The 25,058-nt window shown below is 37.4% G+C and overlaps 2 pseudogenes; both read left to right on the top strand.

Moving 5' to 3' along the window:
- Positions 1-905: 905 nt before the first annotated feature.
- LOC140858520 (1-aminocyclopropane-1-carboxylate oxidase-like) lies at positions 906-2,330 on the top strand (annotated as a pseudogene).
- A 20,936-nt stretch (positions 2,331-23,266) lies between these two features.
- On the top strand, positions 23,267-24,635 carry LOC140854775 (1-aminocyclopropane-1-carboxylate oxidase-like; annotated as a pseudogene).
- Positions 24,636-25,058: the final 423 nt, after the last annotated feature.

The following is a 25,058-nucleotide window of genomic DNA, read 5'->3' as shown; positions in this document are numbered from 1 at the left end:
TATTGCAATTTTGAACTGGTGATGGGCGCTGAGATGCTTCACAGAAGAAAGAGGATAGCATGCCCACAACCATGTCAGCCCAAGGGTGGGAAGCTTATCGTGGCCTAGCAAGTGATGCGAAGCTTCAGTAAAATACAATTGTCCACATGTTAGAGAACGGGCCGGCAAAGCGGTAGAAAAGTTTGAATTGGACCTTGTTTCCACACCATTAGACGACAAAAGGTTATTCCAATAGATATTCTCTTCGTTTTTGCCTCAGAGCATGCGTGACATCAGAAATGATCGCTCAAAAAATTATATGATCTTGGAATATGATACGATCAAAGATATGATAAAATCTAAATAAACGTGTACATCTAATGTACGAGATTTTGCCGACAGATTATTTATGCCTCCTGCAGATTTAGCAATAATACACTTGAGGATTTAAGTACATATAAGATATCCCATCCTTCTTGCTTTACAGTTGCCATCAATTATTGATTAAGTCCAGCTTGGGGGAACAAAGATCTAGCAGAACAAGATTAGAACTAAGTAAAATTAGGCATGACCTATACATTTGCATGCATACATACATATGCATCTATCCATCTATATACATACACACCGATATAGATACATACATATGTGTCTATCTATCAAGATTAAAATAGAATTTAAGACCATTCAGGAATCAGGTCAAACCAAGATTGGAAAGAAGGCTTACGCATCTTACTCAGCGAGACGAAGTCTATGGAATGACAAGCTGGGACCCAGATGACTTTTGTCCAACATAGCCACCGGCTTATTGTCCAGAGGTCCGCGCCTTCAATGCCTGATTAATGTGATTAATTACTATCCCCTGGCCGGCCACATCTTTCTACTGAGACGGCCATCCGTCTGGATGTGCATTATAAAATGCCAACCTTGCCACCAATTCCATCCACTGCAGAAGAGAGACTTCCAAAGCTTGCCATATAGCTTCTCGGCTCGTATCTTCTCTCCAGAACTACCTTTGGTATTATACATGGCAATTCCGGTCATCGACTTCTCAAAGTTGGATGGCGAGGGAAGGGCTGAAACTTTGGCTAAGATCGCCAATGGATGTGAAGAGTGGGGATTCTTTCAGGTTAGTCAGTAACACTGCAGCAACCAATTAGGCCATGAACAAAATGTCGTCATTTATATATTCTCAATAACCTTCTTCTTGTTGTTGATAGCTTGTGAACCATGGGATTCCTGTGGAGCTTCTCGAACGCGTGAAGAAGGTCAGCTCTGAATGCTACAAACTGAGAGCTGAAGCCTTCAGGAAATCCAACCCTGTCCGGTTGTTGAACAAATTGGTGGATCAAGAAGGCGAGGAGATGGGTAACGTTGAGCGGTTGGACAATGTGGATTGGGAGGATGTGTTTGTTCTCCAAGATGACAATGAATGGCCATCCAAACCCTCAGAGTTCAAGTAAGATCCTACACTTGCCAGGTCAACCGGAAACATATATAATTGCTTTATTAAAAAACCCTTCTCCTCAAGTGTTTTATGTTTCTTCCTTGACTTGCAGGGAAACAATGAAGGAGTATAGGAGAGAGCTCAGGAAACTGGCTGAGAAACTAATGGAAATAATGGATGAAAACTTGGGGTTAGAGAAGAGCTGCATAAAGAATGCTTTCTCTGGCAATAGCGAACATGAGCCTTTCTTCGGGACCAAGGTGAGCCACTACCCACCCTGTCCTCGCCTGGACCTGGTTCAAGGCCTTCGTGCCCACACCGATGCCGGTGGCGTCATCCTGCTATTCCAAGACGACCAAGTGGGTGGACTCAGATCCTTAAAGATGGCCGGTGGATTGATGTCCAACCAGTACCCAATGCCATTGTAATCAACATCGGAGATCAGATAGAGGTGCTCAGCAATGGGCGATACAAGAGCGTGTGGCACCGTGTGCTCGCCACCAGCAACGGTAATCGCCGCTCCATTGCATCCTTCTACAACCCCTCCCTCAAGGCCACCATAGCTCCAGCAACCACTGGGAAGAGGCTCAACTTTTGTACCCCAAGTTCGTCTTTGGGGACTACATGGATGTGTATGTCAAGCAGAAGTTTCAGCCAAAGGAGCCAAGGTTTGAAGCGGTGGCGGCTGTGTGAAGGCAAAGCAGAAGCTAGAAATGAATATGAGAAACAAGGTTTCATGGATTTATTTATTTATTTATTTTCAGCCAGCAAGTGTGAATGTTGAGTCTTACAGTGAGTGGTCATGCGTTGGTTTGCACTAGTTAATTGTTTGTAACATGTACTAGACCGATCATAAAATTGTGTGGTCGTGGAGTGATCAGTAGTTTTTCTTGTTTTTTTGGAAGAGTCGGTAGTGTTCCCTTTGCTCTCTTGAGATTATGGGCTAATTAAGTTGCGAATGCTGTTACTTCTTTTTACCATGTAACATTGCATCGTCTTGTCTCTGCACTGCTCTTCGTTCTTTTGTCTGGGTATCCTTGCCTTCGGAACCTTTGGATCGCATTAATCAAGCAAGAAAAATCTAAGAGGTGTTAAATTATCATCTATCTTAGTAGCAAGAAATTTGGAGCATGAAAAGTCATTCCCATCTCATTTCCTTTTTTTTTTTTGTGTGAAAAAAAATAGAAAAGAATGCAATCAAAAAGAACTTAAGAATCTATCTCTAAGGAAGAAAGAATCATTTATAGCCTCAAACTTAGATGGTAAAAAGAATTATTTATCCAGAAAAATTACATGGTAGAAAGAAGTCACAGCTTAATCAGCCCATTATCTCAAGGGTACAAACGAACAGTGGCTCAACAATAACAGTTTTATGATCAGTCTAGCTCCCGTGCCAACCAACATAGGATCTTTCATTGTAGGACTCAACACTAACGCTTACATTGGTTGCAAAAAATTAAATCCATGTTCTTATATAGGTTGAAGAAAACTAAATCCATGTTCTTTCATAGGTTGAAAAAAACTAAATCCATGCAACCTTGTTTCTCATATTCATTTCCAGCTTCTGCTTTGCCCACCACCTCTTCAAATCTTGGCTTCTTAGGCAGAAACTTGTAACATGATACTAGGTCAATCATACAGCTGTGTTGTTGTTGAGACAGTGTTTATTTCGTATTCTTCATATCCATGGGCTAATTAAGTTGTTACCGTTGTGACTTCTTTTTATCGTGTAACATTGCATTGTCTTATCTTTGATTGCTCTTCATTCCTCTTTCTAGGTATTCATACTTTGGAATCTCTGGATCACATTAATTAAACAAGAAAACTCTAAGAGGTGTTAAATTATCATCCATCTTTCAGTGTTGCTGTTGAGAGCTGGTCTGACCAGAATGTAAAGCTGGCTAGTGCACTGGAGAGCTTAACAAGATGATGAACAGATCTACGAAGTTGGCCATAGATCTCGATACGCCTCCTTTGATGGTGGACGATGATTGTCGGGGCTCAGATGTGGCTAAATCTTCGGTCCAATGTCTGGTTCAGTCCAAAAACACTAAAGACAAGGGAATCCACTTGCCAGAGAGTGACCAGTGAGAGATCATCTAATGCCTAAGTCAGATAAGCTCGAGAGAATAATAGAGATCTATATGAGTGGCAAAGAAATTAGAGTGATGGAGCACAGAGAGTTTCAAGAATTAGGATTCGATCTCAGATGGACTTCACTCTATTATAGACAAGGGTCAATATCCATCATTGTGGAATCTTAAGACGTGTGAATTGGCTATTTTGGATAACTATTTGCACATCCAGAAGATATCACACAGATGATTCTCTTACACACCAATTCTCATGTATCAAATAATTATGAAAATCATTTGCTATCGCAGGCCAGTTGTAACCAGATGGAGAGGGATTTGGGCATCTTGGCACATCCCTGGGCTAGCGGCATGGCAAGAGCTGATGAGTTGACGCTCGTGGCAAGCTCATGTCAGTCTCTGATTGGTCTGTTCTACTATATCAGCTATGGTTGGTTCTGAGGTGTATTAAGTAGCAAAATATTAGGAGCAACGAAGGTGATTCCAATCCAATTTCTTTTTTTAGAAAAAAAGAAAAGAATGTTGTAAAAAAAATACACCTCTAATGCAGAAGGAATTATTTATAGCTTCAAACATAGTAGGCTGCTTAATTTCTCTGCAACACTGGGAAACTCAAGCATGCTTGGAAGATTTAGAATATAGCATGTGTTGATAACCAGGGAAATCCAAAGTACTAACACACTATGGACTGAATTCCTAAATATATTTTAATGTTAGTGATCCAATGGATACAAAGTCACAAAACTGAACTTACGTGAGGAAAAAAATGCTAGCATATGCAGTTGCAAGGCTACTTGAAGTTGGAACGCATGGACATGGTCTGAGGAAACTATGCTCGTCTTTTTTTTTGATGGGCAAAGGAGGCCTGGAAGGACCACCTGGTTTTTATTGATCAAGTATGTACAAAGAGAGGAGAAGGAAAGCAAAACACAAACAACAAAATAAAGAGGAGAATAAAACTTGAGAAACAAAAACTCTGCTAAGTACTAACAACACTCTTCTCTGTGGCCACAAGGCTAATAATAGGCTCAAGCAGTGCTAGCAGTAGGACCAATAACAGTGCACAATGAAGGCATGTTTTGCACGAGTGGGATCAGACGCCTCCAGAGGTTTTGGTGTTTATCTCGATCCTTAAAGGAACAAAGATGCTGTCAGCTGAAGAACAAATGAAGAATTCTCTGAAGAGTAGCGAAAATAGAGCTTGGCCTTCTAAGGAAACTATGCTCGTCATGTTAGCAATTCACGACCATGCATGTGAAAATTAAATACTCAAAGGGAGTGTAGAGTGTAAATTCCGAATAATACTACAGTTCATTCTCAAATGGAGGATGAACACAACGTCACAGTGATTGGTAGAGTTATGAAAGATAAATTTTAAAACATCAGAACAACATAATTCAGGAGACGAAGTGATAAAAATATTAAAAGTTGAAGAATCTTCAGGGTCTGGTTTTTCTTTTTGCTTTTTGTTGACTAAGATTACTTATGGTGATTCACATTAAAAAAAAAAAAAAAGATTAGTTATGACAATTAAAACATATCATCACATAGCTTCAATATTCTAGATCCAAACAGCTAATGCAGGTCTTGATCTTGGCTCCATAAATATTCTTATACAAAGAAAGGCTTAAACATAACGTGGTTTTGCACTTTCCTTTTATAATGAACATTACATGTTTGATTTTCTGTGAACTTGTAGCAGAGATTTTTACTTCCATGGTGCAAGCATTGGCCGCCCAAGATAGCCACCAAGCAAACCTGCTTTTAATTACAAATATATGCTTATAATCCACTTTTATATTGCATCAAAAACATAAAAATTACACAAAAAAAGTTAAGAAATCACATGTGTTAAAGAGGAGGTGGGGACATCAATGCTACCTCACAGAGAGGGGTCACGTGAGCGCAGATCCTCTACTATGCATCACATGGTATGGTGCACAGTGTATAGGGCCCCTCGTGCAGTGGGTTGTACGATGCACGTCATGCACTGCTGTCCAGGTGTGTGCAATGCACCGCACGGTGCGGTGCATTGCATGTACAGCAGAGGATCTCTGCTCTATCTTCGATTCCGGCCATCCATTTTTTTCTCATGTCAATTGCTTCCTAAATTCACACCGTCCAAAATAAGGCATTGTTCAAAGTGGGGATGCGTGTGGGGAGAACAGGAAGGCAGACAGTGACCACACATAATTTTTCTTGTGGACCACCTAGCTCTGGGTCCTGTACAGTATTTTGAGTTTGTGAGGATCAAAACTTCTCACACCTGTTCTGACATTGTATTTCATAGTGACATTACGTCTTAGTTGAAATGATTATTTGTCAGTGGGAAACGTTAAGCAGTCCCAGAAATCCTTATATTGTTCACATTATAGGGAAGAAAGAGATGCACAACCATATTTTTCTCATGTGAAAGTTATCTAGACAACAAAATACACGCCATAATAATGCAAAACTTTAATTTTGCAACTAAATCATTTAACACTGTAAAGTTGCGCAAGGAAATATAGCAATAGACCAAGAGGAAGGGAAATCCATTCTTGATCCCTCATGCAGTTTTGACTTGGCAAGATGCTAAAATGGAAAAAAATCAGCTCCAAAGGCAAGATTCTGGATAGGTGCCCCATACCAAAAGCTGAATCTAGAGATTTCTTAATGATTAAGTATTGCTGATATCACACCTAAATTAATCCATCATCTAGGTCGACCCAGTGACATGGCCACATGAATCCGAGAGCTATGCCCTAGAGATTATACAAGGCTTATAAAATGACTCCATCACTTGAACTTTATATTCAAACCTATCCAATGCTATACATCTTGTGACTCTGAAAGAAAGAAACAATTGGAGTTGTAAACTTTACAGCTCAGTAAGAATCCCATCTCACATATACTAATATAATAATATAATTTAAAAATAATAAATGAGTAATCATCAAAGAGAAATCATAAGTCATAAAATCTCAAGCCAGGCATGCAATATAACTCAAAGACAAATTCATCATAAATATCACCAATGGTTTTACATGACTTATCATTTATGTTTCATTAACATATTCCAAATCAATAATTATTTTCGGTTTGGACTAATTATGGTTACATTTTAGCCCATAATAGCAAAATAGAATATCTGTGGTTTAGCCTACAGTGGTAAATCAGAATATCTGTACCTCCATCTGTGGTAGCAAATTAGGATATTATGATTCGGCATATGACTGACAATCCAAAATATCACAATTCGGCCTATGACCATCAATCCACACATGGCTAGTCCAAATCCTCTTGCACAATCAATAAATCATTCTATTGAGATATCACTTGCTCTGATATTAATTGTTGTTTGACTAAGTATTGCTGATATCACACCCTGAATTAATCCATCATCTAGGTCGACAATGTGATATGGCCGCATGAATCCTAGAGCTATGCCCTAGAGATTATACAAGGCTTATAAAATGACTCCATCACTTGAACTTTACATTCAAACCTATCCAATGCTATACATCTTGTGACACTGAAAGAAAAGAAACAATTGGAGTTGTAAACTTTACAACTCAGTAAGAATACCATCTCATATATACTAGTATACTAATACAATTCAAAAATAATGAATGAGTAATCATCGAAGAGAAATCATAAGTCATGAAATCTCATGTCAAGCATGCAATATAACTCAACATATATCACGAATCATATATTATGACAAATTCATCATAAATATCACCAATGGTTTTATATGACTTATCATTTATGTTTCATTAACATATTCCAAATCAATAATTATTTTTGGTTTGCACTAATTATGGTTACGTTTTAGCCCATAATAGCAAAATAGAATATCTGTGGTTTAGCCTACGGTGGTAAATCAGAATATTTATACTTTCGTCTGTGGTAGTAAATTAGGATATTATGATTCGGCATATGACTGACAATCTAAGATGTCACAATTCGGCCTATGACCATCAATCCACACATGGCTAGTCCAAATCCTCTTATACAATCAATAAATCATTCTGCTGGGATATCACTTGCTCTAATATTAATTGTTATCGATTCGGTGCTACCCGTTGCAGCAGGAAGAAAGAAGAAATAAAATAAAAACACACAATCAAGTACATAGAATAGCCCAAGTGCTACTTTCACGAGGCATATAAGCTTCACTATGAAAGAGAAAATAAGTATAAGATGAGATCCTCATACTCTCCGTACACAAACCTCTCTCAACTAGAAGCTATCCTCACAAAAGCTCTCTCAAAATCTTTCAAAGAGACTCACTCACAGGCCTACCAGTATTAGGGTCCTCGATGTCCCTGGATGATTTTTGTGAAACAAACTACTACATCATGCCTCTATCGTGCTCTGCCCGACACTCTACTAGCTTTGCCTGCGTCTGCTCTACCGATGGCACACCCTCGATGCTCATCAAACACTCTCTTGGTGGCTGCCTCAGCCTCTCCTCGGCTTCTCTCTCGGATTCACCATTCTCTATTGCCACGGCACCCTTTAAAGGCCTCGTATCCTCAATTTGATTCAATTTGGAAGTCCTAACAGGATCAAAATTAGCATCCTAGCATCAGATCAAGCCCTCTCATCAAATTGGACCATCCGATCGTGTAATCGCATGAAGAATCGTGTGTGAAATGCCTCTGATCCATGGTAGACCATGAGAAGCATGAGAGAAATGGGGTGTTGGTCCATGCTGCTCCACATGGATCGTGGTTCGTAGTGGACCACGGTACACTGCTCGTCTGCTCACTCATTGGGTCGGCCCGCACACATCTGTGCACTGCGGGCTATGCCCGCGCATGGGCTTGTGCCTGCGCACTGTGCTCGGGCCTGCGGGCCAACCTACGGCCCTATGGGCCCTGTTTCCTACCTTTTGGCCTGCATGCTGCGGGCTCCGCTACTCTACGTGCTGCATGCCCCACTGCTCCATGTCTCCGGACTCCTCGCGATGTTCTTTTCGAGCTGGACTTCTCTATATTTGGATTTTCACTCCTGTGAGTCAAATTCAAGGTATGTTTTCCAACAATCTCCACCTTAACTTGACATTCGGCCTCCACCTAACTTTGTGAGCTTTTGGATCTTCTTGTCCTCATGCCCTGGTGCAAACGTCTACTATTCATGGATGGGCAAATATGAGAGTCGAGCTAGACTGCTCAATTCCACCTTCGTCATATCCTCTGACCTGAGACTTGTTCGGGGTAGCCATCTGGTGATGTCGCTTATCATCTTCCTAAGTCTCTCATCTTGTGCTCGATCCATCTCTACCTGTAGCTTCACCTCGCACTGGGTGCCTGCTGGCATCTTCTATGTAGACGGCTCCTCCTTGCACAAGAGAGCATCAATCAATCTTTCGTAATTGATTTTCATCTTGATTGTGCCTGTTTAATTTTTTCATCTTCAATCTTGATCACCACCACCGTAACCTGCACTCTGGTACCAACCCGACTTTGATACCAATTGTTGCGATATCATTTACTCTAATACCAATTGTTGTGAATCTGGTACCACCCATTGCTGCAGGAAGAAAGAAGAAATAAAATAGAAATACATAATTAAGTATGTAGAATAGCCTAAATGCTATTTTCACGGGGCATATAAGCTTCACTATAAAAGAAAAAATAAGTATAAAAGGCGATCCTTATACTCTCAACTTTCTGTACACAAATCTCTCTCAACTAAAAGCTATCCTCACAAAAGCTCTCTCAAAATCCCCCAAGGAGACCCACTCACAGCCCTGCTTGTTGGAATTTCGTATCGAGGCATGCATGTATGTTTCAAAATTTTTTTTCTAAACAACATAGTGAAATAGAAGATTAAAATACTTTTTAATCTAAATTATGTATGCATAAAATAAAGAACACATGGATCTATATCATATGTTGAAATTGAACACATGCTGAATTTTATGCTGAAATTAAATATGCGATTGAATCACATACCTATTTCATAATTTTTTTCTTAAAATTTGGATCTGAAAGAAAGTAGGTTCTCTCTAAGACATGCAAGTGCCCGACCTCTATGGGTATCCACTTAGAATCAGCCTGGAATAGTCCTCTTTGATGTTGATCTTTCTTCTTCAAGAACAATCACCTTGCGAATCTGAACGAAGTATAGATCGTGATCAACTTTTTAATCCTTTTCTTGATCCTTTTCTTCTCTTCTTCTATTGCTCTTCTTCCTTTGATTATGAAGTAATCAAGATCTGAAAACCAGTAAGAAAGAGGAGAAGTCCAAGCTCCTCTTGGGCATGGAGATGGAGGATGCCCAACCTTTGGGTGTTGGAACTACATGGGAGAAGAGAGGGAGAGGCGTGGCGACTCTTGGGAGGCATGGGGCTTGCTGGAATTCTAATGATAAGAGCCTCAGAGAAGGCCCCTTTTAAATAGATAAAAAGTTTGAATCTTATTTAAAATCAAATAGCCCCTTAATATAAGTCCTACTTGCATTAGAAATCCTTATTGTCTTAGATATTTGACCCCCGTTAGGAGATTCATTAGATGTTAACTATTGGAGCCTTTGCACCCACTTTTTCACATGCCACATGAGGCTTAGGGGATGCCCCATGCTGGTCCCACATATCCTCTTTTAGGTGGGCACATCCAACTTGATTAAATTAAGTGGCACCCCATGCAAACAATCAAAAAAATTGATTAAGATTTTGATCCCTTAATTCATGATCTAAAACCCTAGGCACCCAACAATTGGAGCCTATTAAATCTAATTCATTTATATTATTAGTAGATAATTAACTTGAATTAATCTTATCAAATAAAAAATTCAAGTGCAAAGAGAAAATTGAGTTCAACCATATGCTAGCAAGGTTACCCTGAACCCAATAGAGTTTCTCTAAATCCAATTAAGACTTTATAAGCCCAATTACTTATTTCAGATCTAATCTTTTTGTTGTGTAACCTCATAGATTCAATTCTATCTGATAGTGAGATATACTATGATCTCTATCATAGTGTCATCGAAACTCTTTTCAATGGGTCGAAACGATTCCATTCTAATGCATCAAGGATTATCGATCCTGAGCAATCCTAGTGAGCTCTCACAATCCACCAGTGATACCTAACAGTATGTAGTAACAACCTAATAGAACTGAAAAAGAACCTCAAGGTGTAGTTCACATGTGATTCAGTTCTTCTATCGTGAGTTCTAACTAAATAGCAGGTCATGGAGAAATCAATCAAACCTCATCATCAGTCATATGATAGATTCGATCAACTCAAGTCCAATTATGATCCTCATAAAATTTTTTTTCATCAATCACACTGCTATAGCCACAGACTCTTAGACTTAGTCTCTTAAATTTTATAGAACTACTCCTCTCTATTAAGATCGATAGATTCCATCTAGATGCACATCCTACTCCTACAGTGGACCAACTATCGCCAACATCTACTACAAGGTCTCAATGAGACCATATTTATATGTTAGTCAAACTCTAGCAGTCTCACTATGAGTAGTCATACCATCTAGGTCAAAGGATCATTCACACAACTACAACATCGAGACAATCATCGATGATTGATTAAAAATCTAAATGATCTCTTGTATGATCACACTCAGTACTAGTTGTTCTCTAACAACTACTCGCACTCATCACTCAGTATCTCACACTGTAGATCAGAGACTCATCTATCCCGAAAGAAGCAATCTATGCATCGATCTATCCAGATCGATCATCATCCTCATGATGATACTATGATTGGGAGTATTTAAAAATTTTATATATGTCTCTAATTTTTAATAGTTTGAGAATATGTATCGAAGTATTAATTTCATGGATGATTCAAAGATACATCACTCTTGAATGAAAATAAAATTTATCTTTTTATTGATCAAATCAATGTATTAAGTACAAAATTGTGTCCTAAACTTATTACAATACGTCAGCCATATGGACTTTTAGAACATACATCTAACAATCTCTCACTTAAACTAAAACCAATTGGCCACTAATCTGTCCTATCTTCTCAAGATGGATTTCCATCTTTGACTGGCTCAATTACTTTGTCAGTGTGTGTGCCACGTTATCCACGGAGTCTACTCTTCGCACTTTGATATTTTTTTTTCGAGATAGTCACGTATGATATGAAACCGCCGCTTGACGTGCTTTGATTTCTAATGAGACCTCGACTCTTTAGCAAGTGCTATGGCTTCATTATTGTCGCAATAAAATGATATGATATCCGATGTCATTACCTCAAACTCTGCGACAAACTTCTTGAACCAGAAGCCTTCTTTTGTAACATCCGAAGCAGCGATATATTCAGCTTCTATGATCGAATCTGCTATGATGGATTGCTTAAAATTTTTTCAGCTGACTGTACTACCATTGTATATAAACACATATCTTGATGTAGACTTTCTATCATCAAGATCAGACATGAAGTCTGTATCAGTATACCCTTCGACTCGCAACTCAGAAGCTCTTCCAGACTAAGAATAAATCTTTAGTTCTTCTCAAGTACTTAAGGATGTTCTTCACAGCTATCCAATGCTTCTTGTCTGGATTCGACTCATACCTGCTCGTGACACTTGCAGCAACGGCAATATTAGGTCGAGTATACAACATGACATACATGAGGCTCCCTATGGTCGAGGCATAAGGAATCTTACTTATGCACTGAACTTCCTTAGATGTGGTCGAACACATTATCTTGAAAAGATGAATACCATACCTAAGAAGTAAGAGTCTTCTTTTAGAGTTTTTCATGCTGAATCTCTTCAGCACTTTCTCTATGTACAGTTTTTATGACAGACCTAGCATCTTTTTAGATCTTTCCTTATAGACTTTTATTCAAAGAATATAAAATGATTTTCCTAAGTATTTCATGGAAAATTTCTTATATAACCATCTTTTGACTAAGGTCAATATGGGAATATCATTTTCAATGAGAAAAATATCATCCACGTACAATATGAAGAATGTAATTGCACTCCTATTGACCCTCTTGTATACATAAGGTTCCTTTTCGTTCTTGATGAAACAACGATTTGATCACATCATCAAAATAAAGATTCCAACTTCGAAAAGCTTGCTTTAATCCATATATGGACCTTTACAACTTACAGACTCAATAATCACCATCACCAGATGTGAAACCCAAAGGCTGCTCCATGTAGATATCTTCCTCAAGATATCCATTCAGGAAGATAGTTATCACATCCATCTGTCAAATTTCATATTCATAATAAGCTGCGATAGCAAGTAGAGTGCGGATGGATTTCAGCATGAGTACAGATAAGAAGATTTTTTGATAGTCAATACCTTCGTGTTGACTATAATCTTTTGCCATAAGCCTAGCTTTATAGGTCTCAACCTTACCATCGGTACCTATTTTTCTTTTGTAGATCTATTTACACCCAATGGATACTATACCCTCAGATGGATCCACTAAAGTCTATACTTGGTTCGAGTATATCGAGTCAATCTCTGACTTCATTGCATCTAACTATTTCTCAAAATCGATGTCAGACATCACCTCGTCAAAGGTATTAGGATCATCATCATGACCCTTATCTTCCATAAAGAATATTTTCTTTATTTTTTTCATTAGTATATCTATGTACCTTTTTGAAGGTTGGAAGATCATGCTAGATCTATGAGGTGGTGGAGGAATATCAACTACTGACTCATGGATAATAGGTTCCTGAGAATCCATAGCTCTTAGCTCTTCAGAGACCTTCTCTTCAAGCTCAACTAACCTCCCACTATCACCATCCTGGATGAACTATTTTTCTAAAAATATGGCATTCTGACTGACAATCATATTATGATATTATGAAAAGTAGAAGTAGCATCCTATTGATTCTTTTGGATATCCTATAAAATGAGCTATTATAGATTTATCCTCTAATTTATCAGCCATCTGTCTCTTGACATAGGTCGGACATCCCCAAGTCTTAAGATAATCTAGACTCGGCTTCTTACCTTACCATATCTTATATGGTGTGGTAGGAACAGATTTTGATGGAACCTTATTCAATAATTGAATTATAGTTAATAAGGCATGTCTCCAAAGATATAAGGGTAAATCAGTAAAGCTCATCATGGACCTGACCATATCTAATAGGATCCTATTCCTCCTTTTGGGATATCCCATTGAGCTGAGGTGTTCCAAGAGGAGTTCATTGAGAGACTATACCATTGTTCTTAAGATATCTCAAAAATTTTTTGCTAAGGTATTCTCCTCTTCGATCAGATCGAAGAAGCTTAGGGAGTTTGCCTATTTATTTTTCTACTTTGTTTATGAATTTCTTAAACTTTTTAAAAATTTCAGACTTATATTTCATCATATACACATATCCGTACTATGATAGATCACTAATAAAAATGATGAAGTAGCTATACCATCCCTGATCTGTACATCAAATGGCCCACACACATCGATGTACACCAGGGCAAGTAACTCGGTGGCCCTTTCCCCATGTCCTACAAAGGATAACTTGGCTATTTTTTTTTAAGGCAAGATTTACAAGATGGATATGACTTTAAATCAAAAGAGCCAAGGATCCTATCCTTTTTTAGTTTATTTATTCTATCCTCTCTAATATGGCCTAGTCTATGATGCCATAAATATTTTTGGTTAATTTCATCTCTAGGTCTCTTTTGACCTACGACATTCACTACTTGCTCATTTAGATTCACATTCATATCAATATACAAGTGATAAAAACTATCAATTAAAATATCACATACAACTAATTTATTTTATAAATAAATAAAATAAAAAATTTTATTAAAACTAAAATCAAAACCATCCTGTGCTAGTACAGATACAGAAATTAAATTCTGACTAGTTATAGGAACAAAATAATAGTCTTTCAAATCTAATCTAAATCTTGATGGTAATCGAAGAGGATGAGTGCCAATGGCTTCTATAGTAATTTTTGCTCTATTATTGATCCGAAGGATCATGTCACCTTTCCTCAACCTTCTACTTTCTATTAGATCCTGTATTGAAGTACATATATGAACACTCGAATCAAAGTCCAATACCCAACTAGAAGTAGAAGAAATCATAAAGTTAGATTCAATTACAAGCATACCTTCTGAAGGTTTGTCATCTTTTTTAGTCTTCAGGCTCTCAGATAGAGTGGACAGTTCCTCCTCCAGTGGCCTTTAGCATCATAGTAAAAATACTTTTCCTTTGCTTTAGCCTTTTTCAGAACATCCTTCTTTGGCTTGCTCTCTTTCTTTTGCTTCTTCATGGGTTTGCTCTTCTTCTTCCAACCAGACTTACTTTTAGATAAAAAAATATACTCTACAGTGAGAACAGTGCCCCTTGAGCTCTTCAAAGTTTTCTTAGTAGTGACCAACATGTTGATCAGTTCAGGTATAGTGCAATCAAATTTGTTCATATGAAAATTTATAATACATTAACTATATGAATTTGTAAGAGATTAAAGGATCAAATTCATCTATAATTTTTTTTGCATATCAAGCTCAAGCTTTCCAAGTTCCTCAATGTCCTTGATCACTGTCATACAGTGCTCATGGACTGACTATCCTTTGCATATCTTCAGATTAAGAGTCTTTTGGGTACTTCAAAATGCGCTGTGCGGCTCTGCTCACCATATAACTCTTGCAAGTGAGTGATCATAGCCCTTGCAGTGGGCATATGCTCATGCTGACTCTGCAACTCGTTTGAGATGGAAGCCAGCACATAGCACTTGATGCGACTATCTTCATCTGTCCACTTTTTATATGCTATTCTTTGCTCAGTAGTAGGACAATTTGGTAATACTAGAGGTTTCTGATGGAGTATATAACCTAATTTTTTAGAAATCAGGATAATTCTGAGGTTTCTAAGCTAGTCTTTATAATTGGTTCCGGTCAAATGATTGGATTCAAAGATGCAGGCTAGAGGGTTTGAAGCTGACATGGTTTAACGGTGAGAGTAGAGATTCAAGTTAGATTTTTATACTTTAAATTTATATTTACTTTAGAAACTTTAAGAAGCAAACAATGACTCCCACTATTTTTTTTTGGATCCCTCCACTCTCCGGGTGAGAAACAAAAACTCTAACGCAACAAGTAGATTTCTAGTGGGTGCTGCGGTCCCACTGATGCCATGCACCTTATCTAACAGTTATTGAAAATATACACACCGATGCATAGACAATCCTTTGCCCAGATGCTTGTCTAAGCATGTTGCAGTGACTTGATCTCTAAGTTATGTGGCTCACCTAATAGTTATTGACCACACTTCTCAGTTAAATCCGATCCACCATTCACAAGCAGGTGCAAAGCCATCATTAGGTCCCTCACCTAATAATTATTGGATCCAACCCCATCCTTATCCTGGAGCAACTCTTTACTAATAGAGTGGTTGGGTGTTTTCAGTGCAACTGAACTACTGTGACCAGCTGAGAACAATCAACACAAGTACTACATCTGCACTTCTATAATAGTGGAAGACCTATGGACGTAATATTTATGGAGAGATTTAGATTTAGGTCCCATCTACTCATTCATCATATAACCAACCTAATTGGCATGGGCTAAACCAAACCGCCAAGCAATCTCATTCAAAATTCAATCTTCCAAATTGGCTAGGTAAGTAGAGATTGATGGGGGTCCCCTCATTGTTTTTCTTAGACACCAATAAATTGATCAGATCAGCGAATGAAACTAATTAAATAACTACCTCTCAATTACTTATCTTAGATATCAATAGGTCAATTAGTCCAAATAGGTTAGCTTAAACGAATCAAGCTTAAGCTATCGAGCCGAATTAAGTCCTTAGGTTAATTGATTCTATATGTGAGATTTAATCAATTTGATCAACAATAATTACAGGATCTTAAACTTAATTGACCTAATTCTAATCAATACTTGACTCGATTCGATCAATTACTTAATCAAATTAGACCTATTATATTCAAATAAAAAATTTTAGATGCAATCTAATTATATGATCTAATTTTTAATTTAGCCATGATCAAAATTTTCATGCACAAACATAAATTTCAGATTCTAAAATTAAATTTTAGATCTAAATTCTCTGTATGAAAGATAAGTTTTAAATTATAAAATTAATTTTTAAATTTAACATATAAGCATATATCTCATATATGCATGTAAAATTCAGATCATTACATGATATCATATATCTCATATACAAATCATAAAATATATTGAAACTAATTTTTAGATCTAAATATGTAATCATGCATCTCATATATGAATCATAAATCAAGTCAAAATAATTTTTAGATTTATACATGCATCTATATATCATATATACATAAACTAAAAATCTATCTAGAATAAATTTTAGATCTATGCATACCTTCACATATCGAATATATGATCTAAAAATTAAATTTAAAATAAATTTTATATTTAAAGTAATTATCTATATATCTCATGTATCAAGAAAAATCAGATTTTGAAACTCTTTTCAAAAACATATATGTCAATTTCATGCATATGAAATCCATGGTTCTGATACCACTGTTGAAATTTTATATCGGGGTATGCATGTATGTTTCAAAATTTATTTTCTAAACAATACAGCAGAATAGAAGATTAAAATATTTTTTAATTTAAATTATGCATACATAAAATAAAAAATATATGGATCTACATCATATGCTAAAATTGAGCACATGCTGATTTTTATGCTAAAATTAAATATATGATCGAATCACATACTTGTTTCATAATTTTTTTTTTCAAATCTAAAACTGAAAGAAAATAGGTTCTCTTAAAATTATACAAGTACCTGACCTCTATGGATATCCACTCAGGATCAGTCTGGAATAGTCCTCTTTAATGTTGATCTTTCTTCTCCAAGAATAATCACCCTGTGAATCGGAACGAAATCTGGATTGCGATCAACTCTTTGATCTTTTTCTTGATCCTTTTTTTCTCTTCTTCTCTTACTCTTCTTTTCTTAATTTTGAAGCAACCAAGGTTGAAAACCAGCAAGGAAGAGGGAACGCTCAAGCTCCTCTTGGGCATGAAGATGGAGGATGCCCAACCTTTGGGCATTAGAACTAGAAGGGAGAAGAGAGAGAGAGGCATGGGGACTCTTGGGAGGAATGGGGCTTGCTGAAATTCTAATAATAAGAACCTTAGAGAAGGTCTCTTTAAATAAGCAAAATATTTGAATCCTATTCAAAATCAAATAGCCCTTTAATATAAGTCCTACTTGCATTAGGAATCCTTATTGCCTTAGATATTTGACCCCCTTTAGGAGATTCATTAGGTGCCAATTATTGGAGCCTTTGCACCCACTTTTTCACATGCCACATGGGGCCTAGGGGATGCCCCATGCTGGTCCCACACACCCTCCTTTAGGTGGGCACGCCCAACTTGATCGAATCAATTGGCGCCCCATGCAAATAATCAAGAAAATTGATTGAGGGTCTGATCTCTTAATTCATATGATCTAAAATCCTAAACACCCAACAATTAGAGCCTAATGAATCTAATTCATTTATGTTATTAGCAGGTAATTAACTTGAATTAATTTTATTAAATAAAAAATTTAAGTGTAAAGAGAAAATTGGGTTCAACCATATGCTAGCAAGATTATCCTGAATTTAATAAAATTTCTTTAAACCCAATTGAGACTTCATAAATCTAATTGCTTATTTCAGATCTAATCTCTTTATTGTAATCCTATAGATTCAATTCTATCTGGTAGTGAGATATACTATGATCTTTATCATAGTGTCATTAAAACTCTTTTCAATGGATCAAAATAATTCTACCCTAACTAATTAAGGATTATCGATCCTAAACAATCCTAGTGAGCTCTCACAATCCATCAATGATATCTAGCAGTATGTAGTGGCAACCCAGTAGAATCGAAAAAAATCTCAAAGTATAGTTTATATGTGATTCAGTTGCTCTATCGTGAATCCTGACTAGATTGCAGGTTATGGATAAATCATCAAATCTCATCATCAATCATATGATAGATTCGATCAGCTCAAGTCCAATTATGATCCTCATAGAAACTCTTTTCCATCAATCACACTAATGTAGTTATAAAATCTTGGACTTAGCCTCTCAAATTCTATAGGACTACTCCTCTTTATCAAGATTGATAGATTCCATCTAGATACGCACTCTACTCCTATAGTAGATCAACTGTCGTCCATATATACTATAAGATCTCAATGAGACTATTTTATGTGTTAGTCAAACTCTAGCAGTCTCACTGCGAGCAATCATACCATCACAGATCAAAAGACTACTCACACAACTACAGCATCGAGATAATCACTGACAATTGATTAAAAATTCAAGTGATCTCTTGTATAGTCACGTTCAGTACTAATTATTCTCTAACAACTATCTACACTTGTCGCTAGTGTCTCTACACTGTAGATTAGAAATTCATCTATCTCGAAGGAAGTGATCTGTGCACCGATCTATCCAGATCGATCACTGTTCTCATGATGATACTATGATTGAGAGTATTTAAAAATTTTATACAAATCTCTAATTCTCAATATTTTGAGTATATGTATCGAAGTATTAATTGCATGAACGATTCAAGGACACATCACTCTTGAATGAAAATAAAATTTATTCTTTTATTGATCAAATTAATATATTAAGTATAAAATTATACTATAGACTTATTACAATGTGTCAGCCATCTTGACTTCAAGGACATTCATCTAACACTGCTAGTACCAGAGTTTTCGATGCCCTTAGATGCTCTCTGTGAAGCAAACTGCTACATCATGCCTCTGTCGCACTCTATTTGATGCTCTACTAACTTTGCCAGCATCTGCTCTGTCGATGGCACACCCTCGATGCTCATCGAACACTCTCTTGGTTGCTGCCTCAGCCTCCCCTTAGCTTCTCCCTCGGATTCATCATTCTCTATTGCCACGGCACCCTTTAAAGGCCTTATATCCTCAATTTGATTCAATTTGGAAGTCCTAACATGATCCAAATTAGCCTCCTAGCGTCAGATCAAGCTCACTCATCAAATTAGACCATCCGATCGTGCAATCGCATGAAGAATCATGCGTGAAATACCTCTGATCGATGGTGGACCGCGAGAAGCATGAGAAAAATAGGGCATCGATCCACGCTGCTCCTCGTGGACCGTGGTACGCCACTCGCCCGCTCACTCACTGGGCCGGCCTGCATGCGCCCGTGCTAGCCATGTGCACTCATGCACGCCCATGTGGTGCAGGCCACGCTCGCGCTCGGGCCAATGCCCGCGCACTGGGCTCGAGCCTACCAGCCTGCGGGCCCTGTTTCTTGCCTTCGGGCCTACACGCTGCAGGCCCCACTGCTCCACGTGCTGCATGCCCCACTACTCTACATCTCCGGACTCCTTGCGACGTGCACTTTGAGCTGGATTTCTTTGCATTTGGATTTTCCCTCTTGTGGGTCAAATTCGAGATATTTTTTTAATATATTTAATAATTTGTATTACATTTCTTGTTCAATTTCAAAACATCAGATATTATATTTTTAGCAATTAAAATAGTCAACATGTGATATATATATATATATATAAAGAATCATATATCCAAATAAAGCCAAAATTATTATGCATGTACAAAAATATATATACAAGTGATCAAGTAAAGAGATTCTTATTTCTATCGATCTCAGACTCAAGTATATTTATTGATCAATCTCTCGATCGATCTATCAATTCAAAATCAAGCTATTCCGCTCGACACCTTCTTATGCAGACAATTACATCTCTAGATAATCAAGATCAAACATAAAAATCATATATGATTAAGGATGGAGAATTTTATGAAAAAACATCTGAATATTATAGGTCCAAGATACCTCCCCAGGTCAATTGGTTAATCTGAGTGCACCTAAACACTTGGATCCTTTACTGGTTTATATTACTCTAGAAAAAAATTCATGAAGAGAGAGAAAATTATAGAGAGAGAAATTAGAGAAATAAACTCATACAGAGAGAAAGAAAGAAACTAGAGAAAAAAAAAAGTATAGTAGAAAGAGAAAGATAAGAGAGAAAAAATAGAAGAAATTATCTACATTTTCTTTTTTTTCTTTTTCTATTTCTTTTTCTTTTTCTCCTCTCTCTTTTTCTTGTTTTCTTCTTGGTTTTTCTTCCATGGAAAATAGGGGAAGGGGAAAGGGCTTCAGGCCGGCCAACCCCCTACAGTGTGGCTCCCCACAATAGTGGTTACGACACTAGCATGACTTTTTGGTGACTTGGCTTGACCCTTGGCAACCAAAGCATAGCCTCGTCCATTTGATGATGGCCAGTCCGATGGAAGAAAAAAGAGGAAGGAAACAGGGGAGGTTAGGATTCAAAAGAATCTAGAGGAAATCTGGCAATCAACCAGTTCAAAATTGATCAGCAATGGCGGTCTTAGGACAGTGAAGGAGGAAGCAATGGTTCAGGGTTCTATAACCTCAATTTTTAGCGAGATATTTGGTTCTCTTTCTTGGCAAAAATGGAAGAAGTCTTGTCAGAAAACAAAGGAAAACCCATGGATTTCATCGGTGATGAATCAAGTATGAGGGGCGACTGTTTAGAGGGAGTACTTTCTTTAAATCTCGATTTTTTTTTAGTAAAGATTCTTTTCTTTCAAACAATCTTTTTTTTTCTTTAATAAAGACATTGTTAGATTTTTTTTTAAGTTCTTTATTTTTCAAGCTAAGTTTTTTTAAATTCATCTAAAAGATCATAAAATGCTTTTTGCAATTCATCAAAAGTAAAATCAAACTTATTTTCATATGTTACCTTTTCTTGTATGCCATGAGACATAAATTTGTCACTTTATATATTTCTTCATTAGAGTTTGAGTCTTCGCCATCATCCTAAGTGGCCATCATTACCTTCTTCTTGATTTTTTTTTATTTTCTTAAGGAGAGGGTAGTCAATTTTGAAGTGCCATGACTTTTTACATTCATAACACATGGGTTGCTCTTTTTCTTTCTCCTTCTCCTTGCTTGGCGCTCATCATTTGAGAAAGATTTCACTTTAAAGTTTTGCCTCTTTTTTCTTACAAACCTTTCGAATTTCTGGGTGAGGAGAGCTATTTCCTCATTATCTTCTCCTTCTTCTGACTCGTCACTATCTTCTTCATCTTTTATAGTAGATTGAGGGCAATAGTCTTCTTTTTCCTCACTTTCTCTTCATTGTTTTGCTTTAAGATCAACTCATGAGTCATGAGTGAATAAAAAAGTTCTTCTAAGAATAAAATATATATTGAGATCCTTGGCTTCATGGAAAGAGAGGAGAATTATAGCTGAGATCTAGAGCTCTATCAAGCCTAGAATCCTTATTCATGTCGGACTCGGAGAGAGGAGGCGGACTTTGTCCGGAGTCCTCTTCCGCTTCACATGCCTAGCATGTGAGATTTAGTTTTTTTCCCCTTGCTGCTTTAAAAATTGTGAGAGATCTTTTTAAATTTGATCCAAATTGCCAAGATATTATGTCTGATCTCGAGAACCTCACTTTCTAATATGGACGTTCCATTTTGTTGACTTATTGCAATGCATCAGCATACAATATTGGCACCAAATGAATCTAAATTGGTGCAAAGAAACTAGCAGTCTGGATAATGCGTCGAATGTATTAAATTGAAATATGTAGAAAGTAGTGACCAAAAACTATTACTTTTGCCGGACTTAAGAGGATGGATAATCCAAATTTTCATCAACCTCCTACTGCAATTTTGAACTGGCGATGCTAGGATACGTCAAGGAAGAAAGAAGTTCGCATGCCCACACCACGTCAGCCCAAAGCTGGAAAGCTCATCGGCACCTGGTAAGTGATGAGAAGCTTCTAATTATCAGACCGGGCCGGCGACCGGTAGAAAAGTTCGAATTGGACCTTGTTACCGTCTCGTTAAACCGCAAAAGCTTTATTCCAATAAATATTGAATGGAAGGCATGGCCTACATGGAATTTAAGACCGTTCGGGGACAAACTAAGGATGTGTTTGGTTACACTTTTTAATTTTTAATTTTTTTAAAAAAAAATTATTTTTTTATTTTTATTATTGAGTAAAAATAAAAAAATAAAAAATATGTTTAGTAACTATGTTGCTATAAAACAAAAAGTAATATTTAGAGATGACAGGTGAAGAGCTCGACGAGAGAGAAGGGTTTAGGAAGGGAGGGAGAAGGGGATGGAGAGGTGAAGAGCTCGACGAGGGAGAAAGGTTCGAGCTCTTTACTTTTTGATTTAGCATTTTAGATGTGCGGAAGCAAAAAAATAGAAAAGTAAATTTTGAAAAGTAAAAATTTTTTTTTACATATAAAATAATTATTTTGATTATTTTAATTTTAATTTTTTACTTTTTATGATGTTATCAAATATTATTTTTTGATTTTTATTTTTTAAAAATTTAAAAATAAAAAAAAAATATTTTTTTAATGACTAACCAAATGCATCCTAAATTGAAAAGGAGGCTTACGTGTCTCACTCAATCACGAAGGCTATGGACCATGACAGACTTAGGACCCAGATGACCTTTTGTCTAAGCTTAGCCACCAGTACTGTTTCAGGAGGTCTTCCGACGCGCCTTCGACACCTGATTAATGTGATTAATTACTATCCTTAGTCAAGACAGAGTAGGCCATATCTTTCTTGTTATCTAGTCTAAATAACTATCTTCACGATTCAAACTTCTAAGGCAAAACTGGCACGGTCATCCATCTTGGTGCACTATAAAAGGCCAACCTCCCTACCAATTTCAATCGCAGCAGAAAAGAAACTTGCAAATCTTGCCGTAAAGCTTCTCAGCTCTCATCTTCTCTCCAGAACCACCTTTGCTATTAGACATGGCAATTCCGGTCATCGACTTCTCGAAGTTGGATGGCGAGGAAAGGGCTGAAACTTTGGCTCAGATCGCCAATGGATGTGAAGAGTGGGGATTCTTTCAGCTTAGTCAATAACACTGCTGCAACCCATTAGGCCATGAACAAAATGTTGTCATTTATATATTCTCAACTACCTTCTTGTTCTGGTGAACCATAGGATTCCAGTGGAACTTCTCGAACGCGTGAAGAAGGTCAGCTCCGAATGCTACAAATTGAGAGCTGAAGCCTTCAAAAAATCCAACACTGTCCGGTTGTTGAACAACTTGGTGGATCAAGAGGGTGAGCAGGCCGGTAACGTTCAGCGGTTGGACAATGTAGATTGGGAGGATGTGTTTGTTCTCCAAGATGACAATGAATGGCCATCCAAACCCTCAGAGTTCAAGTAAGATCCTACACTTGCCAGGTCAACCGGAAACATATATAATTGCTTTATTAAAAAACCCTTCTCCTCCAGTGTTTTATGTTTCTTCCTTGACTTGCAGGGAAACCATGAAGGAGTACAGGAGAGAGCTCAAGAAACTGGCTGAGAAACTAATGGAAATAATGGATGAAAGCTTGGGTTTGGAGAAGGGCTGCATAAAGAATGCTTTCTCTGGCAATGGAGAACATGAGCCTTTCTTCGGGACCAAGGTGAGCCACTATCTGCCATGCCCTCGCCTTGACCTGGTTCAAGGTCTTCGTGCCCACTGATGCGGGGGGGTGTCATCCTGCTTTTCCAAGACGACCAAGTGGGTGGACTTCAGATACTTGAAGATGGCCGGTGGATCGATGTCCAACCAGCAGCCAATGCTATTGTGATCAACACCGGAGATCAGATAGAGGTGCTCAGCAATGGGCAATACAAGAGCGTGTGGCACCGTGTGTTCGCCACCAGCAATGATAACCGCCGCTCCATTGCGTCCTTCTACAACCCCTCCCTCAAGGCTACCATAGCTCCAGCAACCGCCGCTAGAGAAGAGGCTCAACCTTTGTACCCCAAGTTTGTGTTTGGGGACTACATGGATGTGTATGTCAAGCAGAAATTTCAGCCCAAGGAGCCAAGGTTTGAAGCGGTGGCGTCCATGTGAAGGCAAAACAGAAGCTAGAAATGAACATGAAAAACAAGGTTGCATGGATTTATTTATTTATTTATTTTTCAACCTATGTTAAGAACATGGATTTTTCAATCAAAAAAGAAAAAGGAACATGGTTTTATTTTTTTCATGTTTTTCATCAAAAAACTTATGTAAGAAATTTTTTTCAAACAATGTAAGTGTCAATGTTAGAGTCCGAAAGTAAAGTACCGTGGAGCAATGATAGTGTTTTATTTTATTTTTTATTTTTGGTATAAAGGCATGACTTAATTCATTTGATGTAAGAACTATACAAATACAATACAGGAGACCCAAAAAAACAGGCCGAAGAAAAAAAAGTAAGGAAAGATTATATAAAGGAAGATAAGAAAAAGTGTTAATAAAAAGCTGCATAGCCGGCTACAGAACAAAAAGTATGAAGGCACGATAAACAAAAAAACCCGTGTGAGATTATGAATATTTGGAACAACAACCCAAAAGCAAGTATCAACCTGTGGAAAATCGGGCACATCTCCATTGGCATTAGATGGCCCATATTGTGTTGAACAATTGCCAAAATCCTGGAATAGGCAAGAAGGAGATAAAAGTCGATGATGGACAGATTGATGGGGCGATCTGGCTGCTGAAGAAATAATATTATAGAATATGAGC

The sequence above is a fragment of the Elaeis guineensis genome, chromosome 1 (genome assembly GCF_000442705.2).
Source record: "Elaeis guineensis isolate ETL-2024a chromosome 1, EG11, whole genome shotgun sequence".
Taxonomy (NCBI): domain Eukaryota; kingdom Viridiplantae; phylum Streptophyta; class Magnoliopsida; order Arecales; family Arecaceae; genus Elaeis; species Elaeis guineensis.
The sequence above is the reverse complement of the archived record's forward strand: the minus strand, read 5'-3'. Positions and strand labels throughout refer to the sequence as shown.